The sequence below is a fragment of the Bos indicus genome, chromosome 15, assembly GCF_029378745.1.
Source record: "Bos indicus isolate NIAB-ARS_2022 breed Sahiwal x Tharparkar chromosome 15, NIAB-ARS_B.indTharparkar_mat_pri_1.0, whole genome shotgun sequence".
NCBI lineage: Eukaryota > Metazoa > Chordata > Mammalia > Artiodactyla > Bovidae > Bos > Bos indicus.
This window is the reverse complement of record NC_091774.1, coordinates 44,083,494-44,104,431: the sequence shown is the minus strand read 5'-3', so window position 1 is coordinate 44,104,431 and position 20,938 is coordinate 44,083,494. Positions and strand designations below refer to the sequence as shown.

The window sequence follows — 20,938 nt, the reverse complement described above, 5'->3', positions numbered from 1 at the left end:
CACAAAGAGTCAAACACGACTGACTAACAGTGTTGGACTCTTTCTATGAGCTATTATCCTATTTTTTATTATTATTACTATTTTGGTCACACTGTGAGGCATGTGGAACTTCTCCAGCCAGGGGACCAGGGATTGAACCTATGCCCCCTGAAGCGGCTGCATGAGTCTTCACCACTGGACCGCCAGGGAAGTCCTGTGAGCCGTCATCTTAGCACAGAGTGAGGTCCACCTCAGAGACGCTGTGGCTGTGCCGGCATGCTCAGTAGGCAGGATGACATCGGAGCAAGGATGAAGTAATCTCACCAGCAAATTTAGTCACTGGTGGTTACCCTCCCTGCTGGAAGAAAGAGAAAGAACCTAGAGCTCCTAACCTTAACAGGTTTACATTCTATTTGAGCAGCCAAGACACACATTCCAAAGAACTAAGAAATACTGCATCAACATTTTAGCTCAGCAAGCTCCAATAAGCAGCCGAGCCTCTGGGTATGAAAGACCATTACTCCCTTTCTTAGAGGACAGTACTGACAACTAAGGCAGTGATGGGCAAATGAGAAAAAGTCTGATTGTCACAGAATACAGCAAAAGAGAATTTTAGGAGTCAGAGGAATTGCTTCCTGATTATGAACTGATTCACTCATTAGGCAAAGTCTATGAAACAAGGAGTTAAGTCAAGGGCAGCTCTTCCCCATGTGGAAAAATTGACAAGGCAGACAAAAGGAAGGAGTGAGCTCCACGGAAGCAGGGAAATCCCCCACCCAAGGCTTCATGTGAAATCAAAGGCAGAAAGGACCAAACTAATGTAAACAGGCCAAGGGAAGCTAACGTGCCCTTCTCCAGAGAGGCCAAAACACACACTTCCCCAGCATGGCCCTGGAAATGCAGAAGGTAGGTATTCCCTTGGACGAGAGAGGCAGCCTAGGGGCACTGGGGAATTCCCAGGCTGCACTCAGGCTTTTTTCCTCTGAGTTCCCAGGCACTCAGAGAGTTCACAAACCACCCACCCCACCCCCCCAACCCCTAGGGCACAGGGACCAAGCAGAAGGTAAAGCTAACACTTAACTGCTTGGAGGAAAAATGCAGCCTGCCCAAAGTTCCCACAGGAGAGAGTAAGGAGAAAATAACCAGAGGGAACAGCAGAACCACTTCCAAGTCTGAGCACCTAGGCCGCAGGCCGGCGGGCTCCCCATCTCTTCCTTAGCACCAATGCAATAAACAGCTGCCCAGGAGAAAACAATGGGCCTTTGTCTGTGTCTCTGCCTTTAGATTATTTTGGAGAACCAAACAGGATTATTCCTTTAGAGGAGTGGTTCTCTTAAATACTGGCCCAGGCCATGATGCAAGTCTTTATCATGTTCAGCAACCCTCTCAAATTCATACCTGAACCACAGTGGGCAGCAAGGCTCCTGTGCAACCGTGTCCCGTACCTGGTACGTGAGCCATGGCAGACAGGTGCTGGCAGCGCTCTTCCGGGAGCCCTCACCAGTCAGACACCAGAGCTATGACTTCTGCTTCTCCTTGGCCTGGCCACAGGATTAAACGCCTAACGACTTACCCCCTTCTCTCCATTCACCAGAATATTCCATATTCAATATTCCATTGATAGCTGATGCTGTTTTCATCAACAAGCCTGCTGAAATGCACTATCAACTGTAGCTGTGATAAAGTGTGAAACAAGCTGGACTGTCAAGCTTGAGGTTGCTATCAAATAAAACTTTCCAAACTGACAAACATATCAATAAAGTTTATGTTGTCATTTTTTCTTGATTCAAAATCGTTTGTGTAAGTGCTAAGTTGCTTCAGTTGTGTCTGATTCTGTGCGACCCTATGGACTGTAGCCTGCCAGGCTCCTCTGTGCACGGGATTCTCCAGGCAAGAATACTGGAGTGGGCTGCCATGCTCTTCTCCAGACGATCTTCCTGACCCAGGGATTGAATCAAGTCTCTTAAGTCTCCGGCAGTGGCAGGTGGGTTCTTTACCACCAGCGCCACCTGGAAAGCCCTCAAAATAGTTTAAATCTAACAAACTATTATAAGGTGCTTTCTTACAAAGAGCTGTTCTATTATCCTATTTTATTGTTTTTTTAAATTTATTTATTATTCCAGATTTCACATGTCCCTTCTTATATGACGTGATGATGACAGACTTGGGGACTTTGTTTATTTTTGGCCTCCTTTCCTGGGAAAAAAATCTTAAAATCTAGGAATTCTATGTTGGCCTCATGAAAACAAAACAAAAACATGTTTTATGAAGTTCAATAAGCTATAGTATGCTAGTCTTTTCCCATTTTCCTCCACAAAGACAACTGGTTGCAAATGAATCTAGCAGCCATTTCTTTCCAACCACCAAGGACGAGATGCCACACAGCACAGCACAAGATCCCATCACATGAAACAGAGACAGTCTGAAGAGCTCCTAGCATCTTCCCCTTCAATACATCTCTCCTCACCAGCACTACTCCTCTCCCCAAACACCTCTAAATAAAACACACTCAGAGTTTTTCAGAACAGTTAGCTGGATACCATGAGTTCCCCAATTCAGTCCAGAAGATCGCTCATTTTCCATGATTTGAGCACAAAGAAGCATCACAATGTAGTGGAAAGGGCTTTGGAATCTAATGAACCTGGGTTCAAATTCGGGACCCCGGGAAAGTTCCTTAATTTCTCTGCATCATCATTTCCTTGTCTTTGTGACAATTAGCAGAATTTATGAAAGTATCCAGTAGTGACTGGCACAGAGTAGGTCTTCGCACTGACTCAGTTCTTCCTTGACACATTCCCTCTTAATATCCCCCGAGAGCAAGGCTTTTCAGAGAGTTTTTTGAAAACTCTGAATTGGAAATAATGAAGACAAGTCCAATCTTTTCCCACAAGAACTCAAAAGTCATGAGGCTTTCCCTATCTTCCCTTGCTAGTTACATTCCATCTCTTCCACAATTCCTTTCCAGGCTCTTTTGGAAAGGTCTGGGCACCTATTTAATAGTATAAATCTCCCACTTCTCCTTCTCAAGAGCCTAGAAGAATTATTAACTGGCTCAGGGTTCTCTAAGGGCAAGGCATTCAGTGTCATCCTGGAAAATATTAAAATGTGGAAAAACCGCTCATCTCACAGCCTCGTGTTTCTGTACAGGGTCGAATCAACCCTTTTGGAGTTTGTTCAATCTGCTCTAAGCAAAAGCTGAATCAGGTCTCTAGTATAGCACTTTGCTGAACAAATGCTCCAAACAAGCAACAAAAAACTGTAATCAACTTTTTTAAGACCACATACAGTTTCATTTCATAGTACTATTTTGATCCCTATTAATAGAAGCCCTGTCATCATGAAAGCAAAAGAATTCCCAGCACCAGATGCGCCAGAAGAGTGACCTTACATGCTACTTTTTCCAGGACCATAGAATTTTACACAGTTGAATTCTTTATAACAAGGGTCATTGTGTAAATGTGTTGTTTGACATAATTTGCAAAAACCTGTAAAAGCTTTTCATATAAACAAATCACAAACCAGAAAAAAAAATTGTTTATTGGCCCAAGGATCTCAAATTTTAATTCCAAAACTGGAGTCACCCTTTCAAGTCACAAGCTGAAGGCTTCAACCAAGGAGGTGAATGAACTTCCTCTCAAGAGGGGAAAAGAACCTTTGGACCCCAGCACTAATCTCAGTCTGCCCATTGCTGCTGCTGCTGCTGCTGCTGCTGCTGCTAAGTCGCTTCAGTCGTGTCCGACTCTGTGGGACCCCATAGACGCCAGCCCACCAGGCTCCCCTGTCCCTGGGATTCTCCAGGCAAGAACACTGGAGTGGGTTGCCATTTCCTTCTCCAATTCATGAAAGTGAAAAGTGAAAGTGAAGTCACTCAGTCGTGTCTGACTCTTAGCGACCCCATGGACTGCAGCCCACCAGGCTCCTCCATCCATGGGACTTTCCAGGCAAGAGTACTGGAGTGGGGTGCCATTGCCTTCTCCGTTCCTTCTCCTACTAAGGTACAAAACTTGTATGAGGAATAGACCCTGGGTGGGCCTCATTTTACTACCCTAGGAAAATGTAAATAAGGATATCTACACTTGTAAGAACTGAATTTGCCAGGGAATGAAGCCAGAAGACCAAAAGAATATCTAGTGCAAAAATGAAGGGCAACAAGAGCCTGTGTTGGCAAACCACAGGCCATTTCAGCGCGGCAGGAAGGGGAAGCCATGTGTGGAGGACGTGAAGTAAAAGCCAGATGACAAAGATTTTTTAATGTCACATTAAATGAGTTTGGAATTATCCTGTCAAAGAAGATTCAATAAAGAACATTTGTGATGCACTTACATGAAGATTAAGAAAAGATTTTTTTTAAATGGTCACAGAAGAATGGTTAGGGCTAAGGATGCAGATATTCCCTGGGAAGACACAAAAAGCAACCTTCCCTGAAAATGTTCTTGATCTGAGTAGTAGTTACTTGAGCAAACACAAATGTTAAAGATCATTAAGCTACACACTTCTTATTTGTGCACTTTTTGTTGTTGTTGGCTCACTAAGTTGTGTCTGACTCTTTGCGACCCCATGGACTACAGAACACCTGTCCTTGACTATCTCCTCGAGTTTGCTCAAATTCACATCCATTGAGTCAGTAATGCTACCTAACCATCTCATCTCTGCCACACTCTTCTCCTTTTGCCTTCAATCTTTCCCAGTATCAAGGCCTTTCCAGTGAGTCTGCTCTTCACATCAGTTCAGTTCAGTTCAGTCGCTCAGTCATGTCCGACTCTTTTCGACCCCATGAATCGCAGCACACCAGGCCTCCCTGTCCATCACCAACTCCCGGAGTTCACCCAGACTCACGTCCATCGAGTCAGTGATGCCATCCAGCCATCTCATCCTCTGTCGTCCCCTTCTCCTCCTGCCCCCAATCCCTCCCAGCATCACAGTCTTTTCCAATGAGTCAACTCTTCACATGAGGTGGCCAAAGTACTGGAGGTTCAGCTTTAGCATCATTCCTTCCAAAGAAATCCCAGGGCTAATCTCCTTCAGAATGGACTGGTTGGATTTCCTTGCAGTCCAAGGGACTCTCAAGAGTTTCTTCTCCAACACCACAGTTCCAAAGCATCAATTCTTCGGCACTCAGCCTTCTTCACAGTCCAACTCTCACATCCATACATGACCACTGGAAAAACCATAGCCTTGACTAGATGAAACTTTGTTGGCAAAGTAACGTCTCTGCTTTTGAATACGCTATCTAGGTTGGTCATAACTTTCCTTCCAAGGAGTAAGCGTCTTTTAATTTCAGGTGGCCAAATTAATGCAGCTTCAGCTTCAGTGTAAGTCCTTCCAATGAATATTCCTTCCAAATGATTTCCTTTAGGATTGACTGGCTTGATCTCCTTGCTGTCCAACGATTCTCAAGAGTCTTCTCCAGCACCACAATTTGAAAGCATCAATTCTTCAGCTCTCAGCCTTCTTTATGGTCCAATCTGTACAAGACTGGAAAAACCATAACTTGACTATAAAGACCTCTGTTGTTAAAGTGATGTCCCCACTTTTTAAAACGCTATCTAGGTTTGTCATAGCTTTACTTCCAAGGAGCAAGCCATGTCACCCTGTTAATTTAACATTTATGCAGAGTACATCATGTGAAATGCTGGGCTGGATGAATCACAAGCTGGAATCAAGACTGCCAGGAGAAATATCAACAACCTCAGATATGCAGAGGATACCACCCTAACGGCAGAAAGTGAAGAGGAACTAAAGAGCCTCTTGATGACGGTGAGAAAGGAGAGTGAAAAAGCTGGCTTAAAATTCGTTGTGCACTTTACAGTATGTTATTTCTTATGAAAAACGAAGAGTTTTTAGCAAGGAAATATGGTAATTGACCTGTATTTCAGAAAGCTCACTCTGGGAGCAGCTTGGGAGATTGACTGAAGAACATCCAGGGGCAGGCATTCTGAGACATTAAAACTGCATTCCAGGAAAAAGATGGTCAAGACTTTAAATGGATTGGAGGCAGCAAGAGAGCAAGGAAGACTTTTGGGAAATGGACTGACAAGACTTTATGAGTGTGATTACTGAGAGAGGAGAAATCAAGAGACAACTCTGTGAAGGCGCTGGTGAAAACAGGAGAACAAAGCGCAGCTTTCCGGAGATATGTATTGAAATGTCAGCTTAAAAAACAGTCACAACCTTAAAGTTGAGAGTAAGAGTTTTATTTGGTGGGAATTTTAGGACTTTCGAGACGGGGAGACAGCATTTCAAGTAAGCCTGACAGAACTCTTCTGAGGAGGTGAGGGGGGAGCTAGGTTAGACAGAAGTTTTGCAACACAGTGAAGATAGTCTGAACATCAAAAGATTATTGTTAATTAAAGAAAACCAGAAATCCCAAATTAAGGAATTCAGCACTTTTCTTTGTATGGGAGGACGCACGAGTCTGGACTCACTGAAATCATTCCTTTCGTATGCATTTCAGCTACCCTGGGCCAGAATCCGGTGTTTTTCACCTAGGGCTCACCATAGGGGATGGCGGCTAAATCTGTGGTATTCTTCTCCTTCCTGAGTGCCCTTAGGGCTTACCAGATCATTTTGGAGGGCTGCAATCTCTGATGACTGTGACATCCTTGTTTACTGATATGGCAGGAAATACTCCATTTCTCAAAACATGAAGTCTGAGGTGCTTGTGGGTCACCCAGCTGTCCAAAAGCAATAATTATATACACTAACTATATGTCAGGTAGTTCTGAATACTTTACATATATTAACGCATCTAACTTCACAAAAACCTTATGAGGTAGGCACTATTAGTAGCCCATTTTACAGATGAGGAAACTGAGGCATGAAGAAGTTAAATGACTTGTCCAGGACCAGATATAATAAGCAGTAGAAAAAGGATATGAACCCAGACCATTTGGCTCAAGAGTTCAGGCTCTTAAGGTGACCACTGAGATATAGGTGATACAGTCTCTGACGTAAAGGAAATAGTCGAATCCCTGGGGAATAGCTGAGATCTCACAGGAAGAGAGTATGCAAAAACAAGCAATAACAAAACATGCTTCTTAGTGTTGTCACAAGAATTAAACAAGATATTTGCAAGCCTCTTGGCGATACGCAAGTCACAGAGTCAGGAACCTATTAAGGACAATTCTTCAACAAGACTGACTGGGTTAGATTAAAAGAACCTTAAAGGATATAACAACCAGATACAGTGTGAGGTTACAGGTTCAATGTCAGTATGGAAAAAATGATAGGATACTTGGGGGTCAACAGGGGGATCTGAAACATGGACGGGGTGTTAGTTAAAATACAAATCCACAGAACATGAAAAGTAGAGATATTAAAAACATAAAACAATGAATTATAGTATGTCTAGTATGATCTTGCTTTGGTAAAAAGCAAAGAATACAAACATGTACATAGATATACATAGAGAAGGATCTAGAAGAGGGTGCACAAAGATATTAATAGTGGTGATCTCTGGGTGTCGGGAAAGTGAAACTTAATTTTTTACAGTGACTACAATGCACACATTGCATTTTTTAAAGAACCAATTTAAAGTTGAAGGTAATTTCATATTTTGTAGTTTTCTATTAAAGAAGTCCACAGACATGAAGAAAGCAGAGCAAACCTCATACAGTATACAAGCTGGCTCCAGATGCCAAGAAAAAGAGGGGAAAACAACTTCACTCTGGAGAGCAATCCAAGGGCTCAATAAAACACCCCTCTTAAAAAACAAAAAACACTCCTCTTCTACATCTGTCTTCTTTTGTTCTGAGCAGCTGCTTTTTTCCAAACGATGGGAAAAATTAGCATGATTGCCTCCCTCTCATTTTTGTCATTCGTTCTCAGAAAACAACACACCATGCCCTTCTCAGCATCCCCAAAGAGCCATGGAAGCAGGCAGAAGTAAAGAGCCTGAAAAACAACACATGCCGTGTGCCCTGTGTCCACACTGCAGGCAAAGGAACTTTCAGAGGAAGGGACAAAGCCCCCGTGGAGAACGCTCTTCTCTGGGCTTACACAAGCAGGAGAAATTCTTCTGGAAAGACTTCAAACTTAGAGGGTTTCATCAGGAAGTGCTGCTCCAATGGAACTTCCCACACTTCATGCAAGAAGCTAATTTTCATTGCTCTTAAATTTAAAGTCAGGCCAGGGACAGAGGGCAGGGAGAGAGGGGAGGGCCCAGTGGGGGCAGAACAAGTGAAGGGGTACACTGCTGCTGAGAGCACTCTCCTCCTGGCCAGCAATCCCAGCAAACTGGAAGGTGCCAGATCTACCCAACAAATTCCAGTCAACCAGTTCAGGACCCTTACCAATTCTTAGTTTTCTTCAAAACTGCCTCAGTATTCAGTATATTGCCTATTACACAGTACACATTTAACAAGTGAATGCAAGCTTAAGTGAGTAGTCTGAACTAACTGAGGGCTTATGGACCGAGCTCTATAACTTCTGGGGCTTCCCTGGTAGTTTAGACGGCAAAGAATCCACCCGCAATGCAGGAGAACTGGGTTTGATCCCTGGGCTGGGAAGATCCCCTGGAAGTGGGCATGGCAACCCACTCCAGTATTCTTGCCTGGAGAGTCCCCATGGGGCTTAAAGAACTTAATGTAAAATAGAACTAAATGTTAATATTCTGTATCAACAACATTTGATGCAATATGATCAAAAGATTAAAGCTCCAACACTTAGCATAGCATCTGGTACTTAACAGGTCCTGCTCAGTAAGTATTTGTTGAATACTCTAGGACCAGATCTTTTTCTGCAACCCAAACTCTCAGATCCAGTATGAGATATTATCTGAAGGTCTGTGTTCTCACTTTCTTGCTGACTTTTAAAGTTTTTCCTTAAAGATGGAAAAAGATTCCTGAGGATGGAAAAAACTTTTAAAGTATCATACCCTGTGCCAATTCACTGGCCTGGTAAGGACTGTATCAATCTATTCTCATCAGCCCTGGCTGAAAATCTATGTGGATACATGCATGGGCCCGGGGTTTAGCACAACCCATTCACCCAAAGCATTTGTGGGTCCAGCAGGCAGATCTTACTTCCATTGGCCTCTTGAGTCCTCAAACGACAGTGTGAGGCTGCGGTCCCTGGAGGCCTGACTCCCAGCCACAACATAGCTCCTCCGACACAGATGTCCAGGCCCTCCTTGGAAGCTGATCCCATTCACTGTCCATCTGCTCCTTCTGCCCTTCCCCCTCCCTCCATCACTATTTCACACTAGTATAGTGTTATCTTCTACCTCTACGTTCCAGGCTCGGCTGCCTGAAGAGGAATCATCACTTAGATCCTAAAATGTCATTTACAACCATATACAGAATTAAGGGAAAAGGCCAGTTCTCCAGGCTTTTTACTCCCATGCTCTAAGAATTCTGGGTACACTCATCTTACCAAAGAATTGAGTGTCATCTTCAAAACCCCCTACAAATTTCTAAAAGCAAACTGAAATGCAACTAGGCCCCTAACTGCACTAACAGCTGACTGTTACAAGGCCTCCAAACTCCTCAAGGTTCCACTTCCTTCCTCAACTCCAATCTATTCTCCATACCTACATATCTACATCACCTTCACTAGAGCGAAAAGACAGAACAAGACTTAAAGCATTTTGTATGCCTCCCTGTCATTCTGAATTTAAAGTCTTCCAAGATAACGTTCAAGATCCTCCAGGACCTGGTCTTCACCTTATTCAGCTCATCATATCTCCCATGGATCTCTTGTACAAACCTGTTGCTTCAATTAGGCCTAATTTCCATCCTAATGTCTATCCCACACAAGCCAAAATCACTGTGTAGAGGAAAGAGAATTGACCTAATAATCAAAATATCTGGATTCCATACATTTTTGGCATACATTAGCTGTGTACCTTTGGACACGTCCTTTGCTTCTGTAGGCTCGGTTTCCCTATCCATGAGCAGAAAGATTGAACCAGATCATCTTAACAATCCTCCTAGTTTAAGAAAAATTACTCTATGATTCCTATATGACCAACCAAATCCATCTCTTCCTCAAAAGTCTGTAAGTCCTCCATGGATTCTTTCTAAGCACTCCAGACCACACTACTCTCTCCCTTCATGAACTCCTATGTCTGGAATTCAAAACAAATCAAACAGTGCATTCATTCAGCTAAGATTTTCTGAGCATTTTTTTGGCCAGATATTATGGCAAATCTTTGGCAATAAATATAAAGCCAAGTAAGACCCAGTCAGTTCAGTCACTCAGTCGTGTCCAACCCTTTGTAACCCTATGGACTGCAGCACGCCAGGTTTCCCAAGTAAGACCCAGACCTGTGTATATCACCTGTACACCCCTTTCTGCTTCACTTTTTATCCAAGTAAAGTTATGTTAAACGTGCACATCAAATGCATATGACACCATTTATTCATTTAACAAATATTTATAGAAAACTTTCCATGTCCTGTTTTGAAAAGTAAAGATACCAGTAAACAGATGGACCAACTCCCTAACCTCATGGCATCTGTTTATTTTTGTAAAAGCAGACAGGAAAAACACACAAACACGTAATGCAATTTTAGGAATAAAAACAAAGCACAGATTCAAGACTGACTAAGATTAGCTTTCTTTGGATGATCAGGTCAAGTCTCCTAGAGGTGGCACGTTTGAGCCAACACCTGAATGAAGTGAGAGTACAAACTGGCAGTATTCAAGAAGAGCATGTCAGCTGCAGGGCAAAGGCTCTGAGACAGAAGACGCAGAGAGGAAGGCAGAGAGTAGGTGGGAGGGCAGGGACTAGAGCACATAAGGACTTGGTTGCAAGCGTGAATTCTGAGTGTAACGGGCAGGATTCCTTATGAAGGCTAAAGTAGGGGACAAACATAACAGCTTGGTTGCTATGTGGAGAAGGGATGGGATAGAGGGGTTCACGACCAATTAGAAGGTTAAACAGAACCAGTTAAGGGCTTGGCATCCAGTCTCCAACTAAGCTCACATCTTGACTCTTCGGTTTATGAACTGTGTGATCTCAAGGAAGTTCATCTCTCTGACCTCAGTTTCCACACCTTTAAGTGAGGATGACAGTACCTACATCACAAAGCTATCTGAAGATTACACTAATGCGTGTAAAGCCCTTGGAACAGAGTCTGGCACAAAGTAAACATTCTATGAACGCCAGTGCTTTAAAGCCATGGGATCACCTGGGGAAAGGGCAGATAAAGAAGAAAAGGGGGCTGGAGTGACCCTTGGGGCTCTCCAACATCTCCAAAGTCCTCCATTCAACCCAAGGCTTTTCCATAAACCTGCATATCCTAAGCCTCATCCAGGGCCACAAACCCCCTGTTTGTGACTCACGATTTAAAGCTTGATAATTTAATACTTTATAGAGATCTTTGGGCAACAGTTATACGTTCTAAGTTCAGGACTGGTTTGGTTTCTTTTTTTTTTCATATACTTGTATACCCACTACCATGCCTGGCATAGAGTCAGACACAGACCAGGGTGTTGGAAACTTATTTGTGGACACATCACATAAACTAAAAATTTTAAAGTCAATGAACTGTACTTTCTCTTAAGGAAAAAAAAAAATCTTCAAGGAATGATGTGGATCACACGATATCTTTAGCACTATCCCATCATCCAACCATCAGGCCCACCTTAGCTGAGATAGTCACAATGACCCAAAGCACCTGCCAGGCCATTTTCCCTTCTGACTTCCAATCCTTGTGCTCTATGTGGAAACTTTTCTGTCTCTTCTTTCCTGGAGATTTGTCTAGGTGTAAAAGCCTCTCCTGTCTGGCAACATGTCACACTCTGGCCCCCAGCCCCTAGTCTCCATAAGCCAAAAAAACAAAAAACAAAAACCTGGATATTGAAGCCAAATTTTATTCCTTAAAAACAAAACAAATCAAAAACAGAAGCATCAAAACTTAGGTGAAAAAGAGGGAAAGAAAATGGACCAAACACACATCCAGAGAACCATCTAGGAGGGCTCCTCCCACACTGTGTAGGCGTCACAGAGCTTTCGGCTAGTGACTACGAGTATTTACAGAATGACCTCAAGTGACAAGAGTTTCCAACAGAACAAAAGTACAAGTCAATGAGGGGGAAAAGAAGTCCTAAGAGGTTATTGCTTTGCTTAGTTTCCAAGGAACTACATGCCCTTCTGTTTGTCCTCCCTGTCCCACCCACCTTCCTCCCCACACCCTCAGCCCTGATGATAACCACAGAAAATAAGGCTGACCCACCAGGACCAGCTGTTGATGTGGCTTCAACCACGTCTGAGCCTCAGATCCTGAGATCTGCCCCTGGCCCCCCAGGGACCAGTACCAGAGACAAGGATATGGGAACCACGTAGGCGACTTGAATGTGGGCAGAGCGGAGCACATGAAATTGCTCCCAAACTGGCTTTCTCACTCATATCTAAACCGGGAACAGACAAAAGGCTGCTAGATGTTATTTTACCAATACCTTTCAGCAAAGCTACTGCTAACTAATGCGGACTGCTGAGCTGCTTATGGGGGTTTGAAAAATGGTCCACCTGAAATAAGACACAAAGTGGCCTCTGTCCATCTCCCAAGACTGCTATCACTTTCTGTATAAACACTTTGGTCCTAAATCCTATTCTAATTCAAGGCCGTGATCTGTCAAAACACAGATGTAGAGGGGGAAAAAAAAAAAAAAAAAACAGCAAAACAAAACCCTCACAGTGGTTTATTTCTGATAAATTGGACATTAAAGACTCAAATGAACACTTTGACCTTAAATCCTGTTTTTCCATCCTCTTCCTAAGCCTATATAGCACTATATAGTCATTTGTTTTTTTGTTTTTTTTTCCCACCTCCCAGAATCCCCGTCTATATAGTCATTTGTAAGTTGGTTTTCTTCATCCCGAGATCAGTGTGTATAGATTCTAACATCTACTGAGAAGCAAAAAGCTTTGATCCCCCTCCTATAGTGGTACAAAGTTTCAGGGGAGCTTCTATTCCCTTTGGATCCCAGTGTTAGGATCATTCTGGTTGCGTACAAGCCCCTTGGGTCTAAGCACCTAGCATCCATCCCTGGCTCAAGTGCCAAGACCAGACTTTTAGGAAAAACTTCTCCAGGCAATCCTTGCTACTAACCCATTGGGTACCTCCTAATACAGGAGCTACTGCATTTAAGTGGAGCTCCCAGCAACTGTAAACGTAACCAAACATGACTAGCAGCAAAAATAACTGACTGAACCCTGTTCACTTACTAGAAAATATATGCTCACGTGTTGAAACTCTATCAGGAGTAATCTCAGCATCTAGATCAGATCCCCATAGCAATACTCCAACCAGGGTTATCCAAAAATTACTTCCCATCTAACTTCTTTACTCTACCCAGTCCTCAATTCAAACTCCTTGTATCAAGCGTGTTTACTGAAGAAAAGCAATAAGAGAACAAAGAGATGCTTGAAAGCACTAGCCAATGTGCTATGTCCATAGCAGATATTCAGTAATGTTGAACACCAGAGTGGATGAATAATGCTTCCTGAAGATGCTGCTGCTGCTGCTGCTGCTGCTAAGTCACTTCAGTCGTGTCCGACTCTGTGCGACCCCATAGATGGCAGCCAACCAGGCTCCCCCGTCCCTGGGATTCTCCAGGCAAGAACGCTGGAGTGGGTTGCCATTTCCTTCTCCAATGCATGAAAGTGAAAAGTGAAAGTCAAATCGCTCAGTCACGTCGGACTCTTCGCGACCCCATGGACTGCTGCCTACCAGGCTCCTCCGCCCATGGGATTTTCCAGGCAAGAGTACTGGAGTGGGGTGTCCTGAAGACTAGCGTCTGACAAAATATCCTCAGACATTGACTCCTTCATTAAAAGCTGTATCTACTCCAATCTAGCCTTCAAGAAAGGAAAGAATAGGGAGAGGGGATAAAAAAATTCACAAATATTCTATATTCAAACTTCAAACTATATTCAAATTAACACCCAAGATTCAAAATTCACATCAAAGGAAGACAGAAAGTCACCAACAGTGACACTGGCCCACTCAAAGCCGTTTTCACAACACTGACAACCAGGACTCTCAGCGTGCGCTCGCTAAGGCCCTCTATCACAAGAGGCCCGTGAGAAGAGGTTTTCTTTCTTATGCTGTTATAAAGGGTTAAGCAGATTCTTTCTATCATATTTACTCAGGGGTCCTAGATTCTGGTTTGAACAAATGATTCCCACACTTCTAGAAAGGCCTTAATTGGGTTAGTCTGTTACTTTTACTACAATCTTACAAAGGCTGGATTCTTTTTAAGTCCTTAAAAGACTTGGGTAAAATTCTTTTGGTGATAATTTTTTTTTTTTAAAGATCCTCTCCAGTGTTTACATATGTTCCACAACCACTCATGCTGATAAGGGAGGAAAAAAGCACATTTTATTTCCAAAAAGCATCCTTCAATTTGAAAGCTCTAATTGCCAACATATTGGATACTGACTTACTACATAAAACAACACACAAAACAACACATATAAGCACAGGTCTAAAAAGCAACTCAGCTTGTTTAGCCAGAGAAAGGGAAGGAAAAGATGGGTACAGAAGGAGCAATCTACATTTCTGGTAGCTGACATTAGGGTCCAAGAAAGACAATATGCCCACTCTGTGAACAATTGTGCATTAAGAGGCATGAGAAAAGGGTAAAAGCAAGAAACACTAAGAGAAAAAAAAAAAGCTCAGGCTAACTACAAAGAGATAATCTGTGATCATCAGTCTGGAAAGCTCAGGAAACATTTCCTGGAGAGATTGTGAAGTCTCTTGAGAAAGAGCAAATCTCTTGAGAAAGACTTAAGAATATTTGGAGGTGGAGATTTAAGGATAATTGGAGGTGGAGTTGGAGTGGGTTAAAACAGTCAAATGGTTCTACTATTCTAGGAGATTACATCTGACTATCCAAAGGATATTCTAGTCCTCTTTTTCTAAGCTTTTAGCTATCTTGGAAAATGTAAATCATTCCTTTAATAAATTATAAAAATGATAGATGCTTACCAAATATAAAAACACTAACAACTGTGTAAGCAATGAGCCAAAAATGCAACCAAAACATCTCTGACATTTAAACAAGAGCACTGCCAAAGTCTCTTTTTGAGACCCCCAACTGTCAAAACTAACCTCAAGAGCATTCTCACAGAAATCCATACCAAAAGATCTGCCATATTCTGGAGAAAAATCCTAGTTTTCCTTTCTCGTCTATAACCACAGGCCACAGATAAAACAAAATGGCTTTCAAGTGATACAAGATACAAAATGCGAGAAGGAGCCAAGGACCCATAGTTCAGGGCATGAACTATGGGTTCATCCTGGGAGATTACTCTGATCTAGAAGAACTAGATAAACTGAGCTAAGAAACATCGAATTCCAGACACTTCTGAACAAATGGCAAAGCTGGAACCTCACCCATATCTTTGGACTCTAAATTCCCTACTTCAAGAGGGCACATTCCTCGGAGGTCCGAACCCAAACTGAGTCATATCCTGACACATTTAGAGCTGCTGGTGAGAATTTCACAAACCAAAGCCTCATTCAATAGGGCAAGCTCTCCAGTTAGAGGCTCTTAAAGGTAAAAATGAATTTGGAGAACTGAGATGAAATTTTAGCTTTGCAACTTTTTAAAAAAATTTTTGCTGTACTGGGTCTTCGTTGCTGCGAAGGCTTTTCTCTAGTTGCAATGAGCAGGGACTACTCTCTACTTGGAATACACGGGCCTCTCATTGCGGTGGCCTCTCTTGTGGAGCACAGGCTCTAGTGAGTGTGGCCTTTAGCAGTTGCGGCGAGTGGGCTCAGTAGTTGTGACTCCCGGGCTCTAGAGCACAGGCTCAGCAGTTGTGATGCACAGGCTTAGTTGCTCTGTGGCAAGTGGGATCTTCCCAGATGGAGGATCGAACCCATGTCTCCTATATTTGCAGGTAGATTCTTCACCCCTGAGCCACCAGGGAAGCCCATTTTGCATCTTTTTATTTTACCAAAAAACGTGGTTGACTCTAACATGAGTTTATTAATAAAACAAAACTTCTCCAGTTGACAAGCGATTTTTCTGTTAGTTGCCCTTTTCTGTCTCATCGCCTGTTACCTGATCTCCCTTGGCCTAAGAACCAAGTCTTCAGAGCCCTGACACATTCAGAGGAAAGGCCTAGAGGTTGACAAGGAAGAGTAAGAAATCGAGATTGCATTCAAAGTGGGAGACAATTCTAGCAAAATGGCTCCACCCACTGCTGCCCTTCCTGTGCCCATTATCTGCAGAGAATCAAAGGGCCTGGTTATAAACTTGGGTAGTGGATGGCCCTGCAAGCTCCCAAGCTGAACAAGTGAACAACACAATTAACTGGTAGGAAATGTGGCAGGGTAGAAAGAGCTTTGCACATCTCAAAATCCTGGCTTTCCAATCCCTTCTAAATTCCTACACAGTAACTACCCAAATGCAACCTATTGCTCCTCCATAACAAAAAAGTGAAATAAATCTACATTTTTTCTTAACTGGTCTTATTAATAAGAAAGGTAATTTCAATTCATTTTCACCTTGCTGGTGCCAAGTTTTAAATTTTGGCATTTTTAAGAAGCAAGGGAATGTTGAAAGGAAAGGGCATCTCAACTTAAACAACATTTTAGGGCAGAGGCCCTAGTTTGGGGGTTCAACTTTGCAACCTAAGCTCTTAAACAAATTACAACATTGATCTATACCCCAGGGTAGCCAGGAAAGGAAAACCTTTTCACCGGAGCACTGTGAACCACGTGGGAACATAAAGGACAAACCAGCAGTCGTGGAGCTCCACATACACATTCCATGCCAACGCTCACCTGCTCAGATCCAGCGCTTCCCTGATCCCTGGCAGCCCTGTGGTCTGTGCAATCAACTGGTTCTCACCCAGTGAACGAAGCCATCAAAGGGTAGGGGGAACGGGGCAGGAAGTTACACACCGAGATATCCTGACCACACTCACTCTCTTTAGGCTGCCAATTAAGAACTACATCTTGCAGGTTACCTAAGATAAGCATGTTACATTCCTATACACAGATGTCATAATAATCTTCTAAAAACTCTGCTTTACCCATCATTTCCTTTCTCAAAAATCTTTAAAAACCAGACAGAGTAATAGGATGAAGTTCCAACTCCTAAGCCAGAATTCAAGCTGACCCGTCTGCTTCAGCTGAACCTGCCACTGTCCCTGGGGAAGGACAACCTTCAGAGTCAGATCACAGGGAGCAGGAATTCCAGCTCCACCACTTACCACTTGTGCGATCCTGAACAGGTTACTTATCTGTGTGGTCACTTCTCTTTAAAACAAGAAGAGCAATACCTATGCCATAGCCCTAGAGGATGGAAGACAGAACATGGCATACGGCACAGAGGCGATGATGCTCAGTAAGCACCACTTCTCTCCCTAGCTCCAATCCAAAAGGTCTACTCTCTTCCCTCTTGAAAATTCTCCCCAGCAACTTTCCACTGATTTCAGAACCATGCTTTGCTTCAATGCCTAACTGAAATCTTTTCTATAAAGTTACCCTGGCTCATGATCATTTTCTCCTCTGAGCTTCTTACATTTTAGGCCAATGGATCTAAACTTTTTGTTCTTCTCTATGTGTTGCTCCTCTTTCCCGGACACGTCCACAAACCCAAAAGCAAAGTTTTTAATCAATCATCAAGCCAATAACAATTTAAGTGGTCAATAAAAAATACTTTGAAGAAACAGTTGCCTTGGGGTTGTCTACCAATGATGGGAGCCTTTCTGGCCCAATGAGGGGATAATACCACTTTCCATATACGCTTGAGAAAATCTCCCACATATCTTGGGGAGTTTTTCCAAGGGTAATATTTATTGGGTAAATGAAAATGAAGCCTTAATCTATGTAGTCACAAGGGAACCCTCAGCCAAGCCGGCAGAGTCCAAGAAGCTTTAATTCACTCCATGCATTCAATAGGTTCTTTTTAGCTTTTGCTTTGTGCTGTCCCTAATTCACCATGGGAGACAGACTGAGCAATCTGGTCTCTATCTTTGATTAGCTTTCTGAAATTAGACTATTTCTGATCCCTTAGAAACCCCTATTTCTGAAAAACCTCATCAACGAAGGGATTCACCTTCTGAAAATATTACCTGGGAGGAAAAACAAACAAACAAACAGTAATACAGTTACTGGGGTTTTAACTTGGTGACCCTATCCTAAGATGGCCAACTGAGGAACTTGAACATAAGCCCTAGCTCAAAACAGCCCTGCAGAAGGAATAATGACCCCTTCACCATTCCCAAGACCCTGCCGTCCAAACAGAAGAAACAACCGCATCAGGATAAGGCAAGAGGTGGACTGAGGCAGCATTTCGCGAAATTCTCTTAGTGAAGCTGTTTCACACAGGTTCAATTGTAAACCACATTCTCATAAAGACCACAGGAAAATGCAATAATCTCTCTTTATAAACACTTGAAAACGTTCAGTCTCTTGAATTCTACAAACTACTAAATTCTTTAATCAGGGAGCAGAAACGTTGGCTAAAGTGTGTTCCTTTGGTCTTGGGTCACTTAAAAATGCACTTTCAATACTTAGTGCACTTCAAAAGAACAGCAAAAAAAAAAAAGTAAAGGTAATCATAAAGTGATAGAGAGCAAAATTAATTTTCCTTTGTTTGAGTTCCGTGTGTGTGCGTGCGTGTGTGTGTGTGTGTGTGTGTGTGTGTGTTCTGGAAGAAGTGCACACAAACTACCACAGCTGCAGGTAAGAGCTGCCGAGCAGCTAGGGCGCATCCAGGGGCTCACAGAGAGCCCACTACCAGGACCGCCCAGACCTCGGGCTCCTCCTCGCACACCAACCAGCTCTTCGCTTCCCCAGACCCTCGGCTCCATGTTCCCCACCCCCAACTGCGCGCCCCAGCGGAGCCGGGAAGCAAGGCTTGCCAGGACCGCCCGGAGGGCAGCCCCCACCAACCCTACTCCTCTGCGCTTTCCGAGGCCTGGGATCGCTAATACTCACCGAACTGGAACACCTCCCGGTCAGAGTGGTGACTAGCGGGGAAAGGGCTCAGACTGCAGCCGCAGGGCAGGGCGCGGCGGAGCCGGAACCGGCGCCCCTTTTGCCCGCCACCCGGCCTGTGGAGCAAGAGCACTGAGGCCAGCAAGCAACCTCCTGGAGGGAAGACGGGCAGGGAAAGCCTGGGCGGCGGCCGGGACGCACTTACCTCTGAGCCCCCCAGCCGGGCTGGGTGCTCGCAAGGATGGGGGCTTGTCTGCAGCCGCGCAGCCCGGAGGAGGAGCCGCTCCGGGAGAGAGGGCGGTCGTCGGGCGGGCATCCGCGCCCGGGGCTGCGGCCGGGCTGAAGCGAGAGAGAAGGGAGGGAGCACAGATTTGAGTGGAGAGGGGCGTGGAAGAGGTGTGCCTCCACCCGAGACTGGGAGGGTGGGCTGCTGGAGCCCGGCGGAGGGGTATGCTCGGAGGCTCTGGAGGGAACAAGAAAACCGCGCTGAGTGCGCGCAAAGCGGGGGAGGGAGGGCGCTGCGGATGGGAAGATGGGGGTGGAGAACAGGATGAGGAGTTGGTCCTCAAACTGGACCGGCCCTCACCTCGGACCATCCGACCAAGAATTGTCTGGGTCTGGAGCAAAACACAAGAGGGTCTGAAACTTTATGTCATTTTCTCACACACACGTGACGCCCCTGCAGTCCAGATGGTTTCAATCACTGGAGGAAAAAAGCGGCTCTGCTGGTATGCATGAAAAACCGGAGCTGGGAGAGTCTGGGAAAAGCTGCCTGTACAGCCTGCCTGCCTTCAAACTAACCGATGAGCTCTTTCCGCTCTCCCAGCCCGAGGCCAGGGGAGCCCTGGAAAACCCTAAAAGACACTAAAGGAAGCTACATTTGGTATTGCGGGAGTGGCGGAAGAACTCTGAAAGCGCTGTAGTTCCAAGGCATCTGGTCTGAACCGAATGTTCTGAGGGCATTCTGAGAATTTGTTTTTAAATACTCCATGAGCTTGCAAAACCAACTAGAAAGGGGTGTCATTAAGGAATAAGCAATGGAATACTAGCAGTGAAAATCTGTGATTTATTAGTGGAATTCTGAAAGAAATTGTTAATGCAGTATGACAGTTCCACTTGGGAAAGAATAATGTAAATCACTTAAAATCAAAAGCCATACATACTTAGCGGGATGTTGGGATGCCATGTAACCCAATTTCTCATCCCATAAATCACAATAAATAGAACTTAATGTTGAAATGCACAAAATTGACTCTCACAAGCCTAGTTACATTTTGAAGGAACAAACGTGTATGAATGACCATAAACAGTCTCTAAGGGCAAGACATGCTTCAAAGTTCAAGCCAAGAGAATTGTCACAAATCCCAAAAAAAGTCTTTATTCAGCTGTAGAGCAAGCATAAAAAATAATGGGGAGTTTAAGATGCAAATTGGAAATAATTTGTTCTTGATGGAATAGAAAAAAATAGAAGCACCCAACTGATAGTCTGTTGTTCCTTTGCTTAGAAAACATATTAACATGAACTAATAGTATTTATACTTTATCTCAATAAAATTGATGCCAGAGTATGTTTGGTCTTTCCAGCAGAAAGCCTTACATACAGTGTGACTCAGTTGTCCATGTGTGAAAATTGTGTCAGTCTTTGGTAAAATGAATTGGTTCTACATTAGGAAAACCCAAGATTTTCATTTTTCTACTGGAAAGCACAGGTTACAACATGAAATCAGGCAAATCAAAACTCCAAATTCAAAATCTTACAGTGAGTTTCCACTCTAGTTCACTGCCATGCGTGAACTCTTCAGGAGACTGAGGCTATCTGGGCGGACAGAGCCTTCTCCAAGCTTCTCCAATTTCAAATTAGAGTGGTTCTGCTCTCCACAAACAAGAGAAATCGGGCAAAAGAATCCTCAGAGAACACAAGTCACAAAATTTAACAATGCTCCAGGCAAATTCCACCCGTAGCTCCCAAGCTCTATACAGAGGTTCTTAAGTTTCCTAATTCCCAAACTATTAAAACTCCTATTAAAGTGTTATTCTTCTTGTGTATGACACCT

General features: G+C 43.7%; 1 protein-coding gene across 1 annotated transcript in view; it reads right to left on the bottom strand.

Annotated features, from left to right (window-relative positions):
- Nucleotides 1-19,598, bottom strand: part of DENND2B (DENN domain containing 2B) — a 171,196-nt gene extending 151,598 nt beyond the window's left edge. The window contains exons 1-2 of the mRNA XM_019975153.2: nt 19,471-19,598; nt 19,090-19,223 (exon numbers count right to left, since the gene is read on the bottom strand). The gene's annotated coding sequence lies outside the window, so the exon portion shown is untranslated. The remainder of the gene's footprint in view (nt 1-19,089; nt 19,224-19,470) is intronic.
- Nucleotides 19,599-20,938: the final 1,340 nt, after the last annotated feature.